The sequence below is a fragment of the Oncorhynchus tshawytscha genome, linkage group LG24 (assembly GCF_018296145.1).
Source record: "Oncorhynchus tshawytscha isolate Ot180627B linkage group LG24, Otsh_v2.0, whole genome shotgun sequence".
Classification (NCBI taxonomy): Eukaryota; Metazoa; Chordata; class Actinopteri; order Salmoniformes; family Salmonidae; genus Oncorhynchus; species Oncorhynchus tshawytscha.
This window is the reverse complement of record NC_056452.1, coordinates 368,710-392,340: the sequence shown is the minus strand read 5'-3', so window position 1 is coordinate 392,340 and position 23,631 is coordinate 368,710. Positions and strand designations below refer to the sequence as shown.

The 23,631-nt window shown below is 43.7% G+C and overlaps 1 protein-coding gene across 2 annotated transcripts in view; it reads right to left on the bottom strand.

Annotated features, from left to right (window-relative positions):
• Positions 1–23,631, bottom strand: part of LOC112223893 (actin-binding LIM protein 1) — a 166,831-nt gene that overhangs the window by 126,841 nt on the left and 16,359 nt on the right. The gene's annotated exons all lie outside the window — the stretch shown is intronic.

Below are 23,631 nucleotides of genomic sequence, written 5' to 3'. Positions count from 1 at the left end.
TGGTGACTGCAACTGTGCTGCTGGTAACAATCTAATCATGCTTTTTTTTTTTACTGACACTGGCCATATTCAACGGGTGATGAGCAGTTCTGCTCTCTGACACACTCAGACGAGAGTGCTCTGAAATCGGAGTAGATAACCAGAGCGAATTTACCAGCTATGTCTATCGAGGGTTGTTGCAGTGACATCGTGAACATTCTATTGAAATAGTTACATGCATAGTGGAGTCTTTTGTTTATACATATACAGTTGAAGTGGGAAGTTTACATACACTGAGGTTGGAGTCATTAAAACTCATTTTTTAACCACTCCACAAATTTATTGTTAACAAACTATAGTTTTGGCAAGTCGGTTAGGACATCTACTTTCTGCATGACACAAGTAATTTTTCCAACATTTGTTTACAGACAGATTATTTCACATTTAATTCACCGTATCACAATTCCAGTGGGTCAACGGTTTACATACACTAAGTTGACTGTGCCCTTAAACAGCTTGGAAAATTCCAGAAAATTATGTCATGGCTTTAGAAACTTCTGATGGGCTAATTGACATCCTTTGAGTCAATTGGAGGTGTACCTGTGGATATATTTCAAGGCCTACCTTCAAACACAGCGCCTCTTTGATTGACATCAAGGGAAAATCAAAAGAAATCAGCCATGAACTCAGAAAAAAAATTGTAGACCTCCATACTTCTGGTTCATCCTTGGGAGCAATTTCAAAACGCCTGTAGGTACCATGTGCATCTGTACAAACAATAGTACGCAAGTATAAACACCATGGGACCATGCAGCCATCATACCACTCAGGAAGGAGACGCATTCTGTCTCCTAGAGATGAATGTACTTTGGTGTGAAAAGTGCAAATCAATCCCAGAACAACAGCAAAGGACCTTGTGAAGATGCTGGAGGAAACAGGTACAAAAGTATCTATATCCACAGTAAAACGAGTGCTATATCAACATAATCTGAAAGGCCGCTCAGCAAGGAAGAAACCACTGCTCTAAAACCACCATACAAAAGCCAGACTACGTTTTGCAATTGCACATGGGGACAAAGATTACACTTTTTGGAGAAATGTCCTCTGGTCTGATGAAACAAAAATAGAACTGTTTGGCCATAATGACCATCGTTATGTTTGGAGGAAAAAGGGGGATGCTTGCAAGCCGAAGAACACCATCCCAACCGTGAAGCACAGGGGTGGCAGCAGCATGTTATGGGGGTGCTTTGCTGCAGGAGGGTCTGGTGCACTTCACAAAATAGATGGCATCATAAGGGAGGAAAATTATGTGGATATATTGAAGCAACATCTCAAGACAATCAGTCAGGAAGTTAAAGCTTGGTCGCAAATGGGTCTTCCAAATGGACAATGACCCAAAGCATACTTCCAAAGTTGTGGCAAAATGGCTTAAGGACAACAAATTCAAGGTATTGGAGTGGACATCACAAAGCCCTGACCTCAATCCCATATAACATTTGTGGGCAGAACTGAAAAAGCGTGTGCGAGCAAGGAGGTCTACAAACCTGACTCAGTTACACCAGCTCTGTCAGGAGGAATGGACCAAAATTCACCTAACTTATTGTGGGAAGCTTGTGGAAGGATACCCAAAATGTTTGACCCAAGTTAAACAATTTAAAGGCAATGCTACCAAATTATTTAGTGTATGTAAACTTCTGACCCACTAGGAATATGATGAAAGAAATAAAAGCTGAAATAAATAATTCTCTCTACTATTATTCTGACATTTCACATTCTTAAAATAAAGTGGTGATCCTAACTGACCTAAAACAGGGAATTTTTACTAGGATTAAATGTCAGGAATTGTGAAAAACTGAGTTTAAATGTATTTGGCTAAGGTGTATGTACACTTCCGACTTCAACTGTAGCTAGCTAGCTAAACAATTAACCATAATCCCAACTCATGATGTGAGTTGGCTAACATTAGGCCATAACTAGCAATACAAATGAGATATGAATAATATTACTACATAGATCATACATGTAATGTTAGCTAGCGAGCCAGCCAGCTGACGTTAGCTAGCTAGCTATCTAACAGTACACTTTTAACTTGACAAAATACTTTGACAAAATTAGAAACGTGTAATATACTTTTACCCCTTTTTTGTGATATCCAATTGGTAGTTACAGTCTTGTCCCATCACTGCAACTCCCCTATGGCTTTGGGAGAGGCGAAGGTTGAGAGCCATACATCCTCCGAAACATGATGCGACCAAGCCGCACTGCTTCTTGACGCACTGCTCGCTTATCCCGGAAGCCAGCCGCACCAATTTGTTGCAGGAAACACCATCCAGCTGGTGACCGAGGGTCAGCTTGCAGGCACCTGGTCTGCCACAAGGAGTCGCTAAAGTGAGATCGGACAAGGAAATCCTAGCCAGCCAAACCCGGACAATACTGGGCCAATTGTGCGACACCTCATGGGTCTCCCGGTCACGGCCGGCTGTGACACAGCCTGGGATCGAACCTGGGTCTGTCGTGACACCTCAAGAACTGCGATGCAGTGCCTTAGACTGCTGCACCACTCGTGAGGTCAAGCTAGACCTGTATACGTGGATGAACACTTCTCCCTCTCTGTCACGGATGCCAAGGTTGCCGTTAGTTTGAAGATTACAACAGCCTTCTTTGTGTTCTCTTTTCAACTGCATATTATTTTCACCTTTATCTAACCAGGTAGGCTAGTTGAGAACAAGTTCTCATTTACAATTGCAACCTGGCCAAGATAAAGCATAGCAGTGTGAACAGACAGCAACACAGAGGTACACATGGAGTAAACAATAAAATAAATAAATAAATAAAATAAATAAAATATTATTTTTAATTTTTAAAAAGAGTCTATATACATACATTGTGTGCAAAAGGCATGAGGAGGTAGGCGAATAATTACAATTTAGCAGATTAACACTGGAGTGATAAATGATCAGATGGTCATGTGCAGGTAGAGATACTGGTGTGCAAAAGAGCAGGAAAGTAAATAAATAAAAACAGTATGGGGATGAGGTAGGTAAATTGGGTGGGCTATTTACCGATGGACTATGTACAGCTGCAGCGATCGGTTAACTGCTCAGATAGCAGATGTTTAAAGTTGGTGAGGGAGATAAAAGTCTCCAACTTCTGCGATTTTTGCAATTCGTTCCAGTCACAGGCAGCCGAGAACTGGAAGGAAAGGAGGCCAAATGAGGTGTTGGCTTTATGGATGATCAGTGAGATACACTTGCTGGAGCGCTTACTACGGGTGGGTGTTGCCATCGTGACCAGTGAACTGAGATAAGGCGGAGCTTTACCTAGCATGGACTTGTAGATGACCTGGAGCCAGTGGGTCTGGCGACGAATATGTAGCGAGGGCCAGCCGACTAGAGCATACAGGTCGCAGTGGTGGGTGGTATAAGGTGCTTTAGTAACAAAGCGGATGGCATTGTGATAAACTGCATCCAGTTTGCTGAGTAGAGTATTGGAAGCCATTTTGTAGATGACATCGCTGAAGTCGAGGATCGGTAGGATAGTCAGTCTTACTAGGGTAAGTTTGGCGGCATGAGTGAAGAAGATTTGTTGCGAAATAGAAATCCGATTCTAGATTTGATTTTGGATTGGAGATGTTTGATATGAGTCTGGAAGGAGAGTTTACAGTCTAGCCAGACACCTAGGTACTTATAGATGTCCACATATTCTAGGTCGGAACCATCCAGGGTGGTGATGCTAGTCGGGCATGAGGGTGCAGGCAGCAAACGGTTGAAAAGCATGCATTTGGTTTTACTAGCGTTTAAGAGCAGTTGGAGGCCACGGAAGGAGTGTTGTATGGCATTGAAGCTCGTTTGGAGGTTAGATAGCAGTGTCCAAGGAAGGGCCAGAAGTATACAGAATGGTGTCGTCTGCGTAGAGGTGGATCAGGGAATCGCCCGCAGCAAGAGCAACGTCATTGATATATACAGAGAAAAGAGTCGGCCCGAGAATTGAACCCTGTGGCACCCCCATAGAGACTGCCAGAGGACCGGACAACATGCCCCCCGATTTAACACACTGAACTCTGTCTGCAAAGTAGTTGGAGAACCAGGGAAGGCGGTCATTAGAAAAACCGAGGCTACTGAGTCTGCCGATAAGAATATGGTGACAGAGTCGAAAGCCTTGGCCAGGTCGATGAAGATGGCTGCACAGTACTGTCTTTTATCGATGGCGGTTTTGATATTGTTTAGTACCTATAGCGTGGCTGAGGTGCACCCATGACCGGCTCGGAAACCAGATTGCACAGCGGAGAAGGTACGGTGGGATTCGAGATGGTCAGTGATCTGTTTGTTGACTTGGCTTTCGAGACCTTATATAGGCAGGGCAGGATGGATACAGGTCTTTAACAGTTTGGGTCCAGGGGTCTCCCCCTTTGAAGAGGGGGATGACCGCGGCAGCTTTCCAGTCCTTGGGGATCTCAGATGATATGAAAGAGAGGTTGAGCAGGCTGGTAATAGGGGTTACGACAATGGCGGCAGATAGTTTATAGTTTCAGAAATAGAGGGTCCAGATTGTCAAGCCCAGCTGATTTGTACGGGTCCATGTTTTGCAGCTCTTTCAGAACATCTGCTATCTGGATTTGGGTAAAGGAGAAGCTGGGTAGGCTTGGGCGAGTAGCTGCGGGGGGGTGGAGCTGTTGGCCGAGGTTGGAGTAACCAGGAGGAAGGCATGGCCAGCCGTTGAGAAATGCTTGTTGAAGTTTTCGATTATCATGAATTTATCGGTGGTGACCGTGTTACCTAGCCTTACATACCGCGGGGACTATTCGATGATATTGCAGTCTGCCACAGAATGTTTTTGTGCTGGTCGAGGGCAGTCAGGTCTGGAGTGAACCAGGGGCTAAATCTGTTCTTAGTACTGCATTTTTTGAACGGAGCATGCTGATCTAAGATGGTGAGGAAGTTACTTTTAAAGAATGACCAGGCATCCTCAACTGACGCGATGAGGTCAATATCCTTCCAGGATACCCGGGCCAGGTCGATTAGAAAGGCCTGCTCGCAGAAGTGTTTTAGGGAGCGTTTGACAGTGATTAGGGGTGGTCGTTTGACTGTGGACCCGTAGCGGATACAGGCAATGAGGCAGTGATCACTGAGATCCTGATTGAAGACAGCGGAGGTGTATTTGGAGGGCCAGTTGGTCAGGATAACGTCTAAGAGGGTGCCCTTGTTTACAGATTTAGGGTTGTACCTGGTGGGTTCCTTAATGATTTGTGTGAGATTGAGGGCATCTAGCTTAGATTGTAGGACTGCCGGGGTGTTAAGTATATCCCAGTTTAGGTCACCTAACAGAACAAACTCTGAAGCTAGATGGGGGGCAATCAATTCAAATGGTGTCCAGGGCACAGCTGGGAGCTGAGGGGGGTCGGTAGCAGGCGGCAACAGTGAGAGACTTATTTCTGGAGAGATGAATTTTTAAAATTAGAAGTTCGAACTGTTTGGGTATGGACCTGGAAAGTATGACACTACTTTGCAGGCTCTCTCTGCAGTAGACTGCAACTCCTCCTCCTTTGGCAGTTCTATCTTGACGGAGAATGTTATAGTTGGGTATTGAAATCTCAGAATTTTTTGTGGCCTTCCTAAGCCAGGATTCAGACACAGCAAGGACATCAGGGTTGGCAGAGTGTGCTAAAGCAGTGAGTAAAACAAACTTAGGGAGGAGGCTTCTGATGTTGACATGCATGAAACAAAGGCTGTTTCGATCACAGAAGTCAACAAATGAGGGTGATGGGGACATGCAGGGCCTGGGTTTACCTCCACATCACCCGCGGAACAGAGGAGGAGTAGAATGAGGGTGCGGCTAAAGGCTATCAAAACTGGTCGCCTAGAGCGGTGGGGACAAAGAATAAAAGAAGCAGATTTCTGGGCGTGGTAGAATATATGCAGGGCATAATGCACAGGGGTATGGTGGGGTGCGGGTACAGCGGAGGTAAGCCCAGGCACTGGGTGATGATGAGAGAGGTTGTATCTCTGGACATGCTGGTTGTAATGGGTGAGGTCACCGCATGTGTGGGAGGTGGGACAAAGGAGGTATGAAGAGTGGAACTAGGGGGTCCATTGTAAACTAAAACAATGATAACTAACCTGAACAACAGTATACAAGGCATATTGACATTTGAGAGAGACATACAGCGAGGCATAAAGTAATCACAGGTGTTGATAGGGAGAGCTAGCTAAAACAACAGGTGAGACAACAACAGCTAATCAGCTAGCACAACAACAGCAGGTAAAATGGCGATGACTAGGCAGAGAGGGTCGGATTAACTACACACAGAGCCTGAGTTCGCGGCTGGGGCCGACAGATAAAAAATAAATAAACAGAATGGAGTACCGTGATTAATGGACAGTCCAGTAGGCATCAGCTATGTAGCCAAGTGATCATAGTGTCCAGGGGGCAGCAGTAGATGGAACAGAGGAGCCCCACTACGCTAGCGACACAGCGTTTAAAGTTAGTAGCGTCTACTCCGACAGAGGCCGGATGAAGGCACAGCGGATGGAGTATTCGTCGGCAGACCAGTCATGGTGGTGCGGCGGGGCGCCGTGTCAACAGAGAATCCAAGCCAGATGGAGAAAGAGGCATTGTGGAATTTAGTTTGCTAGCCGGGAGATGTGCCTGGCTCACGGCTAACTGGTGCTAGCTTCGTGGCAGTGGCATTAGCCACTATATCCAATCGGTAGCAGCGGTGATCCGGTACCAAGGTCCCGAGTTTACAGCAAGGATCCGGTGGAGTTTTGGGCTCTAGCCGTGTATGAGTGTGGTTCGGGTGAACAGCGGAGTAGGCCGGGAGGTGGGCCTCAGGGAATAGCTTCGGTACTAGGTGCCACGGTGATTGAAAGCTAGGTGTGAGCTAGCTAGCTGCAAGCTGTGAGCTAGCTAGCTGCAAGCTGTGAGCTAGGTAGCTGCAAGCTGTGAGCTAGCTAGCTCGCTGCAAGCTAGCTGTGAAGATCAGAAGTAGTGGTCCAGGGATTACGTCAGGAATCCGGCGTTGTTGTGGAGAGAGAGTCCGATATTGGTAGACAAGCGATGTTGGTAGACAGGCGAGTATTGACCAGGCTAAAAACAGGGCTGGTATCAGTGCAGAAGGTAAAAGCCGCTAGCAGTGGCTAACAATGACTAAATAGCTTGTAGCTAATTAGCTGGTTAGCTTCTGGAGATCCTTGAATGTGTTCTAAATTTGAAAATAATAGCGATTCCGTATCACATTGGGTGAGGCAGGTTACCAGAAGGTATAATCGGAAAAAAAAATTGAGAAGAGATTGAAAATAAATTGAAATATATATACAAAAAAATATGAAAAAATACAAAACTACACGAGAGGACAAAACAAACACGTCTTCACTGCTACGCCATCTTGGATGTTCTCTCTCACCTTGGATATTTGCAATCAAATGGCAGAATTGTCTTCATCTTCTTAACTGTCCTAATCTAATTCCACTCATTTCAAAACCCGATCCTTCAAAAAGTGGAGAGCAACACTTATGCAGTTCTACTATGTGACACCTTTAAAAAAGCCACGTTAGAAATGATTACCTACACATACTGACCAGCTCATGTTATGGACAGAAGCCAACTACATGGCAGACCAATCGAAACTCATCTCTCGGCATGTCCAGCCCACTCATTATCTCAGCCAATCATGGCTAGCGGGAATCTTCCGGTCTTTATCTGTGGTTAAACCAACTAGGCTCGTAATTTAACAATTTTATTGGTATTTACAGATGGCATACAAGTTTGTTATTAAGGCATGTGAAAGTTCACATGTTCGTGAATGCATTTCTGCAAAAAAACACATTTTGATAAAATAAAACAAGTTTATGTTCAAATGTCTCTCCTGTGAAGTAATGACACACGACATACGCCTAGTTTCCTGAAACAAGTCACATATACACTCCGGACCCCCAAAACATCCCCCTATATGTGACATTATGCCCACACACAAAACATTATTTTGTCCGTTTTTGAGTCCCAGTACCTCTATCCTGTTATGCTGTCATGCTGTCTCTAGTACTCAGTCATTCAAATAATTTCTTGGCCTACCTCTTTTTATCTCTCTTGTTGTGCTCCCATAGTAAAACCACAGCTATTGATTCCAGTCTCAAACTAGACAACATAGGACTAAGGACTCCTGGGGGAGACATGAGTTTTGTTTGCTTGTCAGCCTATGAAAGACAGGCAACACCCTAACCAATTGACTAAACACACAAATCTCCATGCAGTTGTGCTTTACTTCTATCCAGAAAATCATGTATTACTACTAGTGCACACAAATATTTGTCTTAAGGGGGACAGAGACTGGCAGCGAAGAGTATTAGACAAGTGGTTATAGTCAATGTACAGTATATTGTACACAAACATGTTCAATGGAAAATATGTTTCTGAGCAGTGTGTACATATATATTTTTTATGTTTTTATTTATTTAACCTTTATTTAACCAGGTAGGCCAGTTGAGAGCAAGTTCTCATTTACAACTGCGACCTGGCCAAGATAAAGCAAAGCAGTGCGACAAAAACAACAACACAGAGTTAAACATGGGATAAACAAGCGTGCAGTCAATAACACAATAGAAAAATATGTATACAGTGTGTGCAAATGAAGTAAGGAGGTAAGGCAATAAATAGGCCAATAGTGGCAAAGTAATTATAATTGAGCAATTTACACTGGAGTGATAGATGTGCAGATGAGGATATGCAAGTAGAAATACTGGTGTGCAAAAGAGCAGAAAAAGAAAATATGTGGATGAGGTAGGTAGGTAGTTGGATGAGCTATTTACAGATGGGCTGTGTACAGCTGCAGTGATCGGTAAGCTGCTCTGACAGCTGACACTTAAAGTTTGTGAGGGAGATGTAGGTCTCCAACTTGGTGGTGGTGGCCAAAGGAGGTGTTGGCTTTGGGGATGACCAATGAAATATACCTGCTGGAGCACGTGCTACGACTGGGTGTTGCTATGGTGACCAGTGAGCTGAGACAAGGCAGAGCTATACCTAGCAACGACTTATAGATGACCTGGAGCCAGTGGGTTTGGCAATGAATATGTTGCGAGGACCAGCCAACGAAAGCATACAGGTCACAGTGGTGGGTAGTATATGGGCTTTGGTGAAAAAACAGATGGCACTGTGATAGACTGCATCAACTTAGCTGAGTAGAGTGTTGGAGGCTAATATGTAAATGACATAACTGAAGTCAAAGATCAGTAGGATAGTCAGTTTTATGAGGGTAAGTGGCATCATGAGTGAAGGAGGCTTTGTTGTGAAATAGGAAGCTGATTGTAGATTGAACTTTGGATTGGAGATGCTTAATGTGAGTCTGAAAGGAGAGTTTACAGTCTAGCCAGACACCTAGGTATTTGTAGTTGTCCACAAGTCAGAACCGTCCAGAGTAGTGATGCTAGTCGGGCGGGCAGGTGCGAGCAGCTATCTTTTGAAGAGCATGCATTTTGTTTTACTAGCATTTAACTAGCATTTAACCTGTTGCGACGAGCAATCCCGTATCCGGGATCTTAATTATAGCCTCAAGCACATTAGCATAACGCAACGTTAACTCTCAGATAGCAAATGTTCAGTTTTTCCAAAAAGTTTATTTGTGTAGGAGAAATCGCTCCGTTTTGTTCATCACGTTTTGCTAAGAAAAAAACCCGTATCCGGGAGTGTAATTATAGCCTTAAGGATAGGGCTGATTGCTGCCCCCTTTGGGGTGATTGGGTGCCCATAGTAAACAGAAAAAAAATCTGTCAAAAATTGCTAATATATGCATATAAAAATTATTATTGAATAGAAAACACTCTAAAGCTTCTAAAACCGTTTAAATTATGTCTCTATGTAAAGCAGAACTCTCAGGGCACTCATTCTCCCAAACTCTCTCTTGTCATCATAAAAGATGGCCCAACTTTGACGTCATCGCCCCCACCCTCCCCAAGCACTTACAGTCCTGGGAACAGTTCCTATCTCTTCAGCGTGATGTCAGCTTTCAATGGGGCTTCTCATTGCGAGAATCGCGCGCTCACGAGGGTTTTGGCGGGCCGAAACCTTGCGGTCACGCGAGAAAACAAGCTACTCTCACGCGTGCTCTGTCTTTGTTCCAAGATTGATTAAACGACTCGTGTGTTTCTCTTCGTCCTGAGAATTGCTGTGAAGCTAGATAACATGCTAATGCTGTGTTCTGAACATAGTTTTACAAGTTTAGTCGACATATAATATGTAATTTCGACGTTTTGGTGCGCACCCACTTGACTTTTGGCTGCATTTCAACCGAAATGTGTCGTGTTTGATCACCGAAAGACACAGACTTCCAAACTAAAGCTGTTTTTGGTAAGTATAAACCCTTCCAGGTCTACTGATGGAAGAACAGCAAAGGTAAGGGAAGATTTATGTGTTTATTATGGGTTTCTGTGAACTCCGAAGTAGAGGAGCCAAAATGCTAATTCCTGAGCGCCGACTCATATTATAGCCTAGTGAACGAAATCTGTAACGTTAAAAATAAAAGTAACACAGCGATTGCATTTAGAAGAAGTGTATCTTTCTATACATATGTAGAACATGCATATTTAGTCTACGTTTATGTTGTGTATTCCATGTTAGCTGACGGCATATGGCGGAGTTATCGTCATTTCTCCGGACATTTGAGTAGCATTTTTTTGAACATGCCGTCATTGTAAACAGATTTATGGATATATATAGCATATTATTGAAAAAAAAAAATGTACTGTGTAACATGTTATATTACTGTCATCTGATGAAGATTTCAAAAGGTTAGTGCAATTATTTTTCTTTTAATCCTGCGTTTGGTGATTGCATATTTTGTGGAATTTGGCTATGGAAATTAGCTTGGTCTTCGGTGTGTCTTCGGTGGTGGTTTGACATAAATATGTGCTATGTTTTCGCCGTAAAACATTTTAGAAATCTGACTTGCTGGCTAGATAAACAAGTTGTTTATCTTTCATTTGAGCTATTGGACTTGTTAATGTGTGGAGGTTAAATATTTTTAAGAATATTTTTTGCGTTCCATGCGCCACTTTCCAGCTGACGGTGGGAGGGCTGGTTCCCAATTGGGGCTCAACATGCTTAACAGGTTTAAGCTCATTACCATAACGCAACGTTAACTATTCATGAAAATCGCAAATGAAATGAAATAAATATATTGGCTCTCAAGCTTAGCCTTTTGTTAACAACACTGTCATCTCAGATTTTCAAAATATGCTTTTCAACCATAGCTACACAAGCATTTGTGTAAGAGTATTGATAGCTAGCATAGCATTAAGCCTAGCATTCAGCAGGCAACATTTTCACAAAAACAAGAAAAGCATTCAAATAAAATCATTTACCTTTGAAGAACTTCGGATGTTTTCAATGAGGAGACTCTCAGATAGCAAATGTTCAGTTTTTCCAAACAGATTATTTGTGTAGGAGAAATCGCTCCGTTTTGTTCATCACGTTTGGCTGAGAAAACCCCCTGAAAATTCAGTCATTAAAACGCAAACTTTTTTCCAAATTAACTCCATAATATCGACAGAAACATGGCAAACGTTGTTTAGAATCAATTCTCAAGGTGTTTTTCACATATCTATTCGATGATAAGTCAATCGTGGCAGTTTAGTTTTACCTCTCTTCAAAATGGAAACATACACGCACTTGAAGATTACGCAATAGTTTCGACGGAGGACACCGAGCGAACACCTGGTAAATGTAGTCTCTTATGGTCAATCTTCCAATGATATGCCTACAAATACGTCACAATGCTGCAGACACCTTGGGGAAACGACAGAAAGTGTAGGCCCATTCCTTGCGCATTCACAGCCATATAAGGAGACATTGGAACAAAGCGCCTCCAAAATCTGGGGCATTTCCTGTTTGAAATTTAATCTTGGTTTCGCCTGTAGCATCAGTTCTGTGGCACTCACAGATAATATCTTTGCATTTGGAAACGTCAGAGTGTTTTCTTTCCAAAGCTGTCAATTATATGCATAGTCAAGCATCTTTTCATGACAAAATATCTTGTTTAAAACGGGAACGTTTTTCATCCAAAAAATGTAATAGCGCCCCCTAATGCATAACTGGTTAATTAAGAGCAGTTGGAGGCCATGGAAGGAGTGTTGTATGGCACTGATGCTCATCTGGAGATTTGTTAACACAGTGTCCAAAGAAGGGCCAGATGTATACCGAATGGTGTCGTCTGCGTAGAGGTGGATCAAAGAATCACCTGCAGCAAGAGTGACATCATTGATATATACAGAGAAAAACGTTGGCCCGAGAATTGAACCCAGTGGCACCCCCATAGAGACTTCCAGAGGTCTGGACAACAGGCCCTCCAATTTCACACACTGAACTCTATCTGAGAAGTAGTTAGTGAACCAGGCGAGGCAGTCATTAGAGAAACCAAGGCTGTTGAGTTGGCCAATAAGAATACGGTGATTGACAGAGTCGAAAGCCTTGGCCAGGTTGACGAAGACAGCTAAACAGTACTGTCTTTTATTGATGGCGGTTATGATATCGTTTAGGACCTTGAGCGTGGCTGAGGTGCACCCATGACCAGTTCGGAAACCAGATTGCATAGCGGAGAAGGTACGTTTTGATTCAAAATGGTCGGTGATCTGTTTGATCACTTGGCTTTCGAAGACTTTAGAAAGGCAGGGCAGGATGAATATAGGTCTGTAACAGAGTGTCTCCCCCTTTGAAGAGGGGGATGACCGTGGCCGCTTTCCAATCTTTAGGAATCTCAGACGATACGAAAGAGGTTGAACAGACTAGTAATAGGGGTTTCAACAATGGCAGCGGCTAATGTTAGGAATAGAGGGTCTAGATTGTCTAGCCCAGCTGATTTGTAGGGATCCAGATTTTGCAGCTCTCAGAACATCAGCAGTCTGGATTTAGGTGAAGGAGAAGCGGGGGGTCTTGGGCCAGTAGTGACAGTGTTTCCTAGCCTCAGTGCAGTGGGCAGCTGGGAGAAGGTACTCTAATTCTCTATGGAGTGTCCCAAAACTTTTTGGAATCAGTGCTGAAGGATGCAAATTTCTGTTTGAAAAGGCTAGCCTTTTCCAATCGACTGTGTGTATTGGTTCCTTGCTTCCCTGAAAAGTTGTATATCGTGGGGACTATTCGATGCTAGTGCAGTACGCCACAGGGTGTTTTTGTGCTGGTCAAGGGCAGAGTGAACCAAGGGCTATATCTGTCCTTAGTTCTACTTTTTTTTAAAGGGGCATGCTTATTTAAGATGGTGAGGAAAGCACTTTCAAAGAATAACCAGGCATTCTCTACTGACGGGATGAGGTCAATATCCTTCCAGGATACCCGGGCCAGGTCGATTACAAAGGCCTGCTCACAGAAGTGTTTTAGGGAGTGTTTGACAGTGATGAGTGGTGGTCGTTTGACCGTGGACTCATAACAGACGCATGCAATGAGGCAGTGATCGCTGAGATCCTGGTTGAAAACAGCAGAGGTTTATTTAGAGGGCAAGTTGGTAAGGATAATATCTATGAGCAACAGCGGGTGAGACAACAACAGGTAAACAGCTAAGACAACAACAACGTGTAAATGGTGATAAATGGGCAGAGAGGGTCAGTTAGCTACACACAGGGAGGGCCTTAGTTCGAGGCTGGCTCCGACAGATAAAAAAAAAATGAAGTACTGTGTTAATGAACAGTCCAGCAGGCATCAGCTGTGTAGCCGAGTGATCATAGAGTCCAATGAGCAGCAATAGATGAAACAGGGAGCTGTTCGGTAGTTGATTACTATGCTAGGTGAGTGGGTGGGTGGATGGATGGATGGGTAGACGGATGGACGGATGGATGGATGGATGAGAGGAGAGGAGGAGGCAGAGTAAGCTACACGGCGTTCAGGAAGCTAGAGGCCGGTTGAGAGCACACTGGCCGAATTACGTCAGCAGATCAACAGACCAGTCGTGATGGATTGGCGGAGCTCCGTGTCGACAAAGGGTCCAGGCCAATTGGCAAGAGAGGTATTGTAGTTGGTGTACTTTGTTTGCTAGCCAGGAGATGGACCTAGCTCGAGGCTAACTGGTGCATGCTCTGGACAAGTGTGTTAGCAACAATAGCCACTCGGTAGCAGCTAGCTAGCTGCGAATATCCAGTGTAATGGTCCAGAGCTTGCGACAGGACCATTGCTGTTTTCTCTCTGCCCCATGGCAAAATGTGTAGAATTGCAGAAAACATGCTTTAAATGGTCCAATGCAGCTGTTTTTTAAAATCTCAATATCAAATAATTTATGGGTAACAATTAAGTACCTTACTGTGATTTTTTTCAAAGAGCAATTTCTCAAGCAAGATTTTTGCTGTCTGGGAGTGGTCTGGATGGAAAAAAATGTGCTGTTATTGGCAGAGAGGTTTGTAACTCTTTCATAATGATCTATTAACTAATTTACCTCATGATGTCTGTCACAATGGAAGGCCAAAACTCCATCCCACCAAAATAGGCAGACATTTGAGGCGGCCTTTTCAAACAGCTCTTACAATAAAAGGGCATTCTCATCATGCTCATAATTTCACAGTATTATTCCAGCCTCATAGTGTGGAAATATATACTCACCAGCCAGTTTATTAGTTTACAACCATCTAGTACTGGGTCGGATCCCCCTTTGCCTCCAGAACAGCCTGAATTATTTGGGGCATTCTACAAGGTGTCAGAGGGATGTTGGTCTATTCTGAGGTGATGGCATCGCACAGTTGCTGCAGATTGAACGGAAGTACATTCATGCTGCAAACAGCCCGTTCCATCTCATCCCAAAGATGCTCTATTGGGTTGAGGTCTAGCGACTGCGCAGGCCAATCAAGTAAACTGAACTCGTTGTCATGTTCCAGGCAATGTTTTTCCACTCCTCAATTGTCTAGTGTTGGTGATCACGTGCCCACTGGAGCCACTTCATCTTGTTTTTAGCTGATAGGAGTGGAACCAGATGTGGTCATCTGCTGCAATAGCCCATCCATGACACGGCTTGACGAGTTGTGCATTAAGAGATGCCGTTCTGCACACCACTGTTGTACTGAACCGTTATTTGTCTATTTGTAGCCCGCCTGTTAACTTGCACAGTTCTTGCCATTCTCCTTTGACCTCTCATAAACAAGCTGTTTTCACCCACAGGACTACAGCATAATGGATGTTTTTTGTTTGTCGCCCCATTATTGGTAAACCCTAGAAACTGTCGTGCGTGAAAAACCCAAGAGTGTGGCCGTTTCTGAGATACTGGATCCTGCGCACCTGGCACTGACGATCATACCACATTCAAAGTGGCTTTAGGTCATTTGGGGCTCCCGAGTGGCACAGTGGTCTAAGGAACTGTATCTTAGTGCAAGAGGCATCACTGCAGTCCCTGGTTAAATCCAGGCTGCATCACACCCGGCTGTGATTGGGAGTCCCATAGGGCAGCGCACAATTGGCCCAGCATTGTCTGGGTTTGGCTGGGGTAGGCTGTCATTGTAAATAAGAATTTGTTCTTAACTGACTAGCCAAGTAAAATGTTCAATCAAACAGAAACTGAATGCCTTGATGTCTGCTTTATATAGCAAGCCACAGCCATGTGACTCACAGTCTCTACTCCCCATGGCAAAATGTGTAGAAGTGCAGGAAATTTACTTTACACCTTCATGATTTTCTCTCCACCGTCAAGGGGGGGGGGGTTCTAAAATGATCAGGCATTACAAAACAGAGATTGTCAGCCTTTAGAAAAAGCGGTCTGGGCATTATAGCTCATGTGATAAGAGTGAGTTAGTATCATGCATACTTTCAATCTGAAGTGCATCCTAAATGGCATCATTTTCCCTATTTACTGCACTACATACAGTACCAATTGGCCCTGCTCATAAGTAATGCACTAAAATAGGGAATAGCCTGCCATTTGGGACAGAGTTATTCTAGTCTTATGCCCCCCATGTAGTCATCCTTTTCTTGATGTAAACTGCTTTTCAGGTTGAGAAGACATCCTAACCATATTAATCAACTTGTCTCTGTTATAACCAGGTAAAGAGTTCTTAGAATGTCAAGATGTGATATTTGGTTTGTCTAATGGTTAGATAACCAGATTACAACCACCTAAAGAAATGTTTCTGTCTGTCAAATATGTTGACTAAACGTCTTCAAACATCCAGTTTACAACTAACATAAAATACAGTAGTTCTCACCGCGGTGGCTAGATGTGCATGCCTACTTAAAGAAAACACTGTACACTACCAAGGATAGACCAACAATCAATCAGTTTCAACTGATCAACCTAAAATCCAGAGAACACAGGGGAATGTTTTTTGGAACTTCAATGCTCAAACATCAAGGCCCTATGGGTCCTGTTCAGAAGTAGTGCATTATGTAGGGAATAGGGTGCCATTTGGGATGCAGGCCATATCTCACAGCCTGGCATGGAGTCAGTGGATGAATAATATCTGGCTAGTCCTCATGCTCACTGTAATCCTGATGTAAAGCACCATCTCGGTTCCTTGCATGGCAAACTGAGGCCCCTTTGCCTGCATAATTTTGATATTACATACGTTTCGAGAGGGCAGCAAATTATTTTTGACTTCTCTACAATAACACTTTGTTGGAGTCGATAAGATATAATTGCGTGACACACCACAAACGTGGATTTGCACGTACACACACAGGCCAGTAGACAGATATTTACATTTGAATCATTCAGCAGATGCTCTTTTCCCAGAACGACTTACAGTTACAATTAGGGTTAAGTGCCTTGCTCAAGGGCGCATCGACAGATTTTTCACCTAGTTGACTTGGGGACAGACAGACAAGATAGATTCTCCCCGCCGGCACCTCCTACCCCATACCATAGCCCTATCTGGTGCCAGATTGACAAGTCTCTCATTCAGATAATGGTTAGGGTTGAGGTACGGCAGCTGCCAAATGTACACTTTAGGGATGAGGTAGACCACCTCAGCCACGTGCCCGTCCTCGATGATGGACATGCGCTTGAATGAGTTTCTACGTTTGATGCTTGTGGGGCGGTCCACTGTGTAGCTGCAGTTGGAGCTACACAGCTTGCCCAGGCTGTTGAGGGTAGGCATGTTGCCCGGCTTCCCCTCAGCCTTCCCACAAAGCAGGGTGCAACATTAAGTACAATTCAGACAGAATCCTAGGATGGCTCTAAGCTCTACAAGGACACTTCAAAACTCCACTGTAGAAGACTTTGACAGAAACGTAGGGACAGGCCTAAAAAAATATCTTGGAGCTATGAACATGTCAGACATCTACCATCCTGTGTCATGTAAAGATCCAAAGACAGTGATATACATTTCCAAAAGAATCTCATCATGTAGATCTCCTTCAAGTGTACATTCCAGACCTCCAGAGCAGAGGTAACTCGTCAAAAATGGAACCTGTACCAAAGGTGTTCACTTCAGGCTTCAGGGTCGAGGTCAAGACAGCAAACAAGCAGGCAGAGAGCATCTGCTGCTCAATCATCCAATTTTTCAAACCTAATTGAAGAGAATAAGATCATTCCAAGTTTTATTTTTGATACTGTCGCAAAGATAACTAAAAAGCAGCATTCAACAAGAGGGGACAGCTTTCACTTCAGCAGTGATAAATTCACTTCTCTGATGAAAAGATCATGATCATTAGAAAGCAAATTAAGGACTCCACTTTGAATCTGCGTATTTCTCCAAAGCTCAGTTGTTCTGCACAGAACTGCCAGGACCTAGGATCAATGGAGACACTCAAGTGTTTTAACCTCTCTTAGGTAGGGGGCAGTATTTTGACATCCGGATGAAAAGCGTGCCCAAAGTAAACTACCTGTTACTCAGGCCCAGAAGCTAGGATATGCATATAATTGGTAGATTTGGATAGAAATCACTCAAAAGTTTCTAAAACTGTCTGTGAGTATAACATAACTGATATGGCAGGCGAAACCCCGAGGACAACCCTCCCCCCCCAAAAAAAGCGGGCTACCACAATTTTCAATGGCTACCACTTTTATTATAAGGCCAAGTCCTCCCAGATTGCAGTTCCTAGGGCTTCCACTAGATGTCAACAGTCTTTAGAAAGAGTTTCAGGCTGAGTTTTAGAAAAATGAGCCAGAAATTGTAGTTTTTCGAGTTGGCTTCCATTTTGGCTGTAGTGTTTCCAAGCGCGTGGAAGAGAAAGCGTTCTTTGGTATTTTTCTCCGGTAAAGACAATAACGTATTAGGTACTTAAGGCTTAATTATAAATGTTGTTTGACTTGTTTGGAAAAGTTTATTAGTAACGTTTGGGATTCATTTTGTATGCATTTTGATGGAGAGAACTGGGTGGATTATTGACTGAAGCGTGTCAGCTAAACTGAGTTTTTATGGATATAAACAAGGACATTATCGACAAAAGGACCATTTGTGATGTAACTGGGACCTTTCGGAGTGCCAACAGAAGAAGATCATCAAAGTTAAGGCATTTTTATCGCCATTTCTGACTTTCGTGTCACACCTGCCTGGTTGAAATATGGTTTTCATGTGTTCGTATGCGGGGCGCAGTCCTCAGATAATCGCATGGTTTGCTCTCGCCGTAAAGCCTTGTTGAAATCTGACACAGCGGCTGGATTATCAAGAAGTTAAGCTTTAGTTTGATATATTACACTTGTGATTTTATGTACGTTAAATATTTATAATACTGTCGTTTGAATTTCACGTTCTGTAATTTCACCGGCTGTTGGACGCTACCGTCCCACCTGCCCATAAGAAGTTAATCCTGTATCACTTGACGCATTCATGAAAATAGTCATGGCCTCTAAACCGTCAAGCTGCTTACTGGACTCTATTCCAACTAAACTACTGAAAGAGCTACTTTCTATGCTTGGCCCTCCCATGTTGAACATAATAAATGGCTCCCTATCCACCGGATGGGTACCAAATTCACTAGAAGTGGCAGTAATAAAGGCTCTTGAAAAAGTCAAACCTTGACCTGGAACATGTAGAAAAAATATATATTAAAAAATATATTTAAAAAATAATAAAATGGCATCAGACCAAGGCTCTGTATCTGTCCTCGTGCTCCTAGACCTTGGTGCTCCACACCAAATTATTTTGGAGAGATTAGAAACCCTAATTGGTTTGCACTGACAAGTTCTTGCCTGGTTTAGATATTATCTGTCAATGATATCAGCTCGTCTCTGTGGATGGTTTGTCCTCTGACAAATCAATTGTAAGTTCCGGTGCTACTCACGGTTCTGTCCTGCCTGCCCCTTTTCTCCCCAATTTCGTGGTATCAGGTTGGTAGTTACAGTCTTGTCTCATCGCTGCAACTCCCGTACAGACTCGGGAGAGGCAAAAGTCGAGAGCCGTGCGTCCTCCGAAACACAACCCAACCATGCAGCACTGCTTCTTGACACAATGCCCACTTAACCCGGAAGCCAACGGCGAGCAATGTGTCGGAGGAAACACCATACACCTGGCGACTGTGTCAGTGTACACTGCGCCCGGTCCGCCACAGGAGTCGCTCGTGCACGACGGGACAAGGACATCCCTGCTGGCCAAACCCTCCCCTAACCCGTATGACGCTGGGCCAATTGTGTGCCGTCCCATGGCTCTCCCAGCTGTGACAGAGCCTGAACTAGAACCTAGAATCTCTAGTGGCACAGCTAGCACTGCGATGCAGTGCCTGAGACCACTGCGTGACTCGGGAGACCCTTGTTCCATTTTAAACCACTATTGTTTTCACTATATATTCTATCTCTTGGTGATGTCATTTGGAAAAACAATGTCAACTTTCACTGCTATGTGGATGACACACAGCTTTACATTTCGTTGAAACATGGTGAAGCCCCAAAATTGCCTACACTGGAAGCCTGTGTTTCAGACATTAGGAAGTGGATGACGGCAAATGTTTCACTTTTATACTCTGACAAAACACAGATGCTACTTCTAGGTCCCAAGAAACAAAGATATCTGCTGTTGGATCTGACAATTAATCTTGATGGTTGTACAGCCGTCTCAAATAAAACTGAAGGACCTCTGTGTTACTCTGGACCCTGATCTCTCTTTTGACAAAAATATCAAGAATATTTCAAGCTTTTTTCCATCTTCGTAACAAATCAAAAATCAGAAACCTTTTGTCCAAAAATGATGCAGAAAAGCGAATCCATGCTTTTGTCACTTCTAGATTAGACTGCTGCAATGCTCTACTCTCCAGCTACCCGAATAAAGCACTAAATAAGTTAGTGCTAAACACGGCAGATAGAATCCTGATTAGAACCCAAAATCATTTGGATCATATTACTCAAGTGCTAGCCTCTCTACATTGGCTTCCTGTTATGGCTAGGGCTGATTTCAAGGTTTTACTGCTAACCTTCAAAGCATTACATGGGCTTGCTCCTACCTATCTCTCCGATTTGGTCCTGCTGTACATACCTACATGTACGCTACGGTCACAAGATGCAGGCCTCCTTATTGTCGCTAGAATTTCTAAGAAAACAGCTGGAAGCAGGGCTTTCTTCTATAGAGCTCCATTTTTATGGAATGGTCTGTCTATCCATGTGATTGACGCAGACTCGGTCTCAACCTTTAAGTCTTTATTGAAAACTCATCTCTTCAGTAGATCCTATGATTGCGTGTAGTCTGGCCCAGGGGTACGAAGGTGAACGGCAAGGCACTGTATTGACAAAATGCCCTTGTTGTCTATTGCTGGCCGGATCCCCTTTCTCCACTGGGCTTCTCTTCCTCTGAGTCACTGGCTTACTAGTGCTCTTCCCATGCCCTACCTAGGAGGGGTGCGTCACTTGAGTAGGTTGAGTCACAGACATGATCTTCCTGTCCTGTTTTGCACCCCCTCCGGCTTGTGCGGTGGAGAAGATCTTTGTGGGCTATACTCAGCCTAGTCTCAGGGTAGTAAGTTGGTGGTCTGTTGATATTCCTCTAGTGGTATGGGGGCTGTGCTTTGGCAACGTGGGTGGAGTTATATCCTGCCTGGTTGTCCCTGTCTGTGGGTATCGTCGGATGGGACCACAGTGTCCCCCGACCCACCCGTTTCAGTCTCCAGCATCTATACTGCAATAGTCTGTGGCACGGGGCTAGGGTCAGTCTGTTATATCTGGTGTAATTTTCCTGCCTTATCTGGTGTCCTGTGTGAATTTAAGTGTAATCCCCATAATTCTCGCTCTCTCCCTCTCCTCTCGGAGGACCAGAGCCATAGGATTAAGCCTCAAGACTACCTGGCCTGATGACTCCTGGCTGTCCCCAGTCCACCTGGTCATGTTGCTGCTCCAGTACCAAGTGTTCTGCCTGTGGCAAGGGAACCCTGACCTTGTCCCGGACCTGCTGTTTAAGACTCTCTCCCTCTACCACACCTGCTGTCTCTAACTGAATGCTCGGCTATGAAAAGCCAATATACTCATGAGGTACTGACCAATTGCACCCTCTACAACCACTGATTATTATTTGACCCTGTTGGTCATCTATGAACATTTGAACATCTTGAAGAACAATCTGGCCTTAAATGGCCATTTACTCTTATAATCTTCACCCGGCACAGCCAGAAGAGGACTGGCCACCCCTCAGAAACTGGTTCCTCTCTAGGTTTCTTCCTAGGTTCCTGCCTTTCTAGGGAGGTTTTCCTGCCCTCTGTGCTTCTACATCTGTATTGCTTGCTGTTTGGGGTTTTAGGCTGGGTTTCTGTAAAGCACTTTGTGACATCTGCTGATGTAAAAAGGGCTTTATAAATAAATTTGATTGATTGATGACAGCATATCAATCACTTGCACTTCTAGAGGCCTTAAAAAAGGCTTTGAAATTGGCAGCAACTACAGAGCCAAACAAACCAAAAGGACATGGCAAAATGCTCAACCATTAAAGGTTTAAGGTTTGCTTATATTGATAGGGCACTATTATCACATAGGAGGCAAATTGATACAGGACTCTCACAAACGGGTGCGACAAACAGAGCCTCTTACAAGTCACACCTCAAAATATGTTAATGAGAGAAAAACAACAGTACCATGCACTAGTGCTCCAAAAAAAAAGATGGTACTGTAACGTACTGTATTTTGTGGAGTGGAATTACAGCACCATTCAAAATACAGCAATTGTTTCACCACAATTTACAGTATGCTCCAGTAAAACGTTTCACAGTATTTACTGTTGATAATACATAAATGCACCGTATAAATTACAGTTTTCTTTTACGGTGTGTCATTGCCACACTCATTGGCTCTTGCACCTGATGGGTGCTCTGGGACAGTGATGTTAAAAAAGAGCCATGCCACTGGTCACAATAATTTACTGGGACAGGTCGCTTTAAGAATATTAATAACGGCATAATGCTTTTGTTCTGATATTAGATTTTCCATTACACTGCAGTTTCCGATTTGCTCCACAACCATTCATGGATGAGTCTGTTGTTCACGATCAAATCTGTCCAATTAAGGGGAATTGTAAGGTTTACAATATTAGAATATAACTAAACCCTCTGTTCTGTCTTGTCTATTAAATACCATTAAATAAATAATTGTCTGTTTAGTAAACTCTCAGAATAGGATCACAGAAATAGAGTTGAAGTCGGAAGTTCACATACACCATGGCCAAATACAATTAAACTCAGTTCTTCACAATTCATGACATTTAATCCTAAACATTCCCGGTCTTAGGTCAGTTGGGATCACCACTTTATTTTACGAATGTGAAATGTCAGTAGAGAGAATTATTTATTTCAGCTTTTATTTCTTTCATCACATTCCCAGTGGGTCAGAAGTTTACATGCAGACTATTTGTATTTGATTGGCATTGCCTTTAAATTGTTTAACTTGGGACAAACGTTTCGGGTAGCCTTCCACAAGCTTCCCACAATAAGTTGGACGAATTTTGGCCCATTCCTCCTGACAGAGCTGGTGTAACTGAGTCAGGTTTGTAGGCCTCCTTGCTTGCACATGCTTTTTCAGTTCTGCCCACATATTTTCTAGGTCAGGGCTTTGTGATTGCCACTCCAATACCTTGAATTTGTTTGTCCTTAAGCCATTTTGCCACAACTTTGGAAGTATGCATGGGGACATTGTCCATTGGGAAGACCCATTTGCGACTAAGATTTAACTTCCTGACTGATGTCTTGAGATGTTGCTTCAATATATCGACATAATTGTCCTTCCTCATGCTCCCATCTATTTTGTGAAGTGCACTAGGCCCTCCTGCAGCAAAGCACCCCCTCAACATGATGCTGTCACCCCCGTGCTTCACGGTTGGGATGGTGTTCTTCGGCTTGCAAGCTCCCCCTTTTTCCTCCAAAGAAAACGATGGTCATTAGGGCCAAACAGTTCTATTTTCCTTTTAATCAGACTAGAGGACATTTCTCCAAAAATTACGATATTTGTCCCCATGTGCAGTTGCAAACTGTAGTCTGGCTTTTTATGGCGGTTTTGGAGCAGTGACTTGCTGGGTTATTTCAGGTTATATAGGACTTGTTCTGCTGTGGATATAGATACTTTTGTACCGGTTTCATCCAGCATCTTCACACGGTCCTTTGCTGTTGTTCTGGGATTGATTTGCACTTTTCGCACCAAAGTACGTTAATCTCTAGGAGACAGAACCAGTCTCCTTCCTGAGCGGTATGACGGCTGTGTGGTCCCATGTTGCCTGTAAGTCACGGTTGTTTGTGTACATTAGTTATTTTCAGGACTGTTTAGTTCCCCTGTGTTTTGGGGCATTTGTTTTGAGT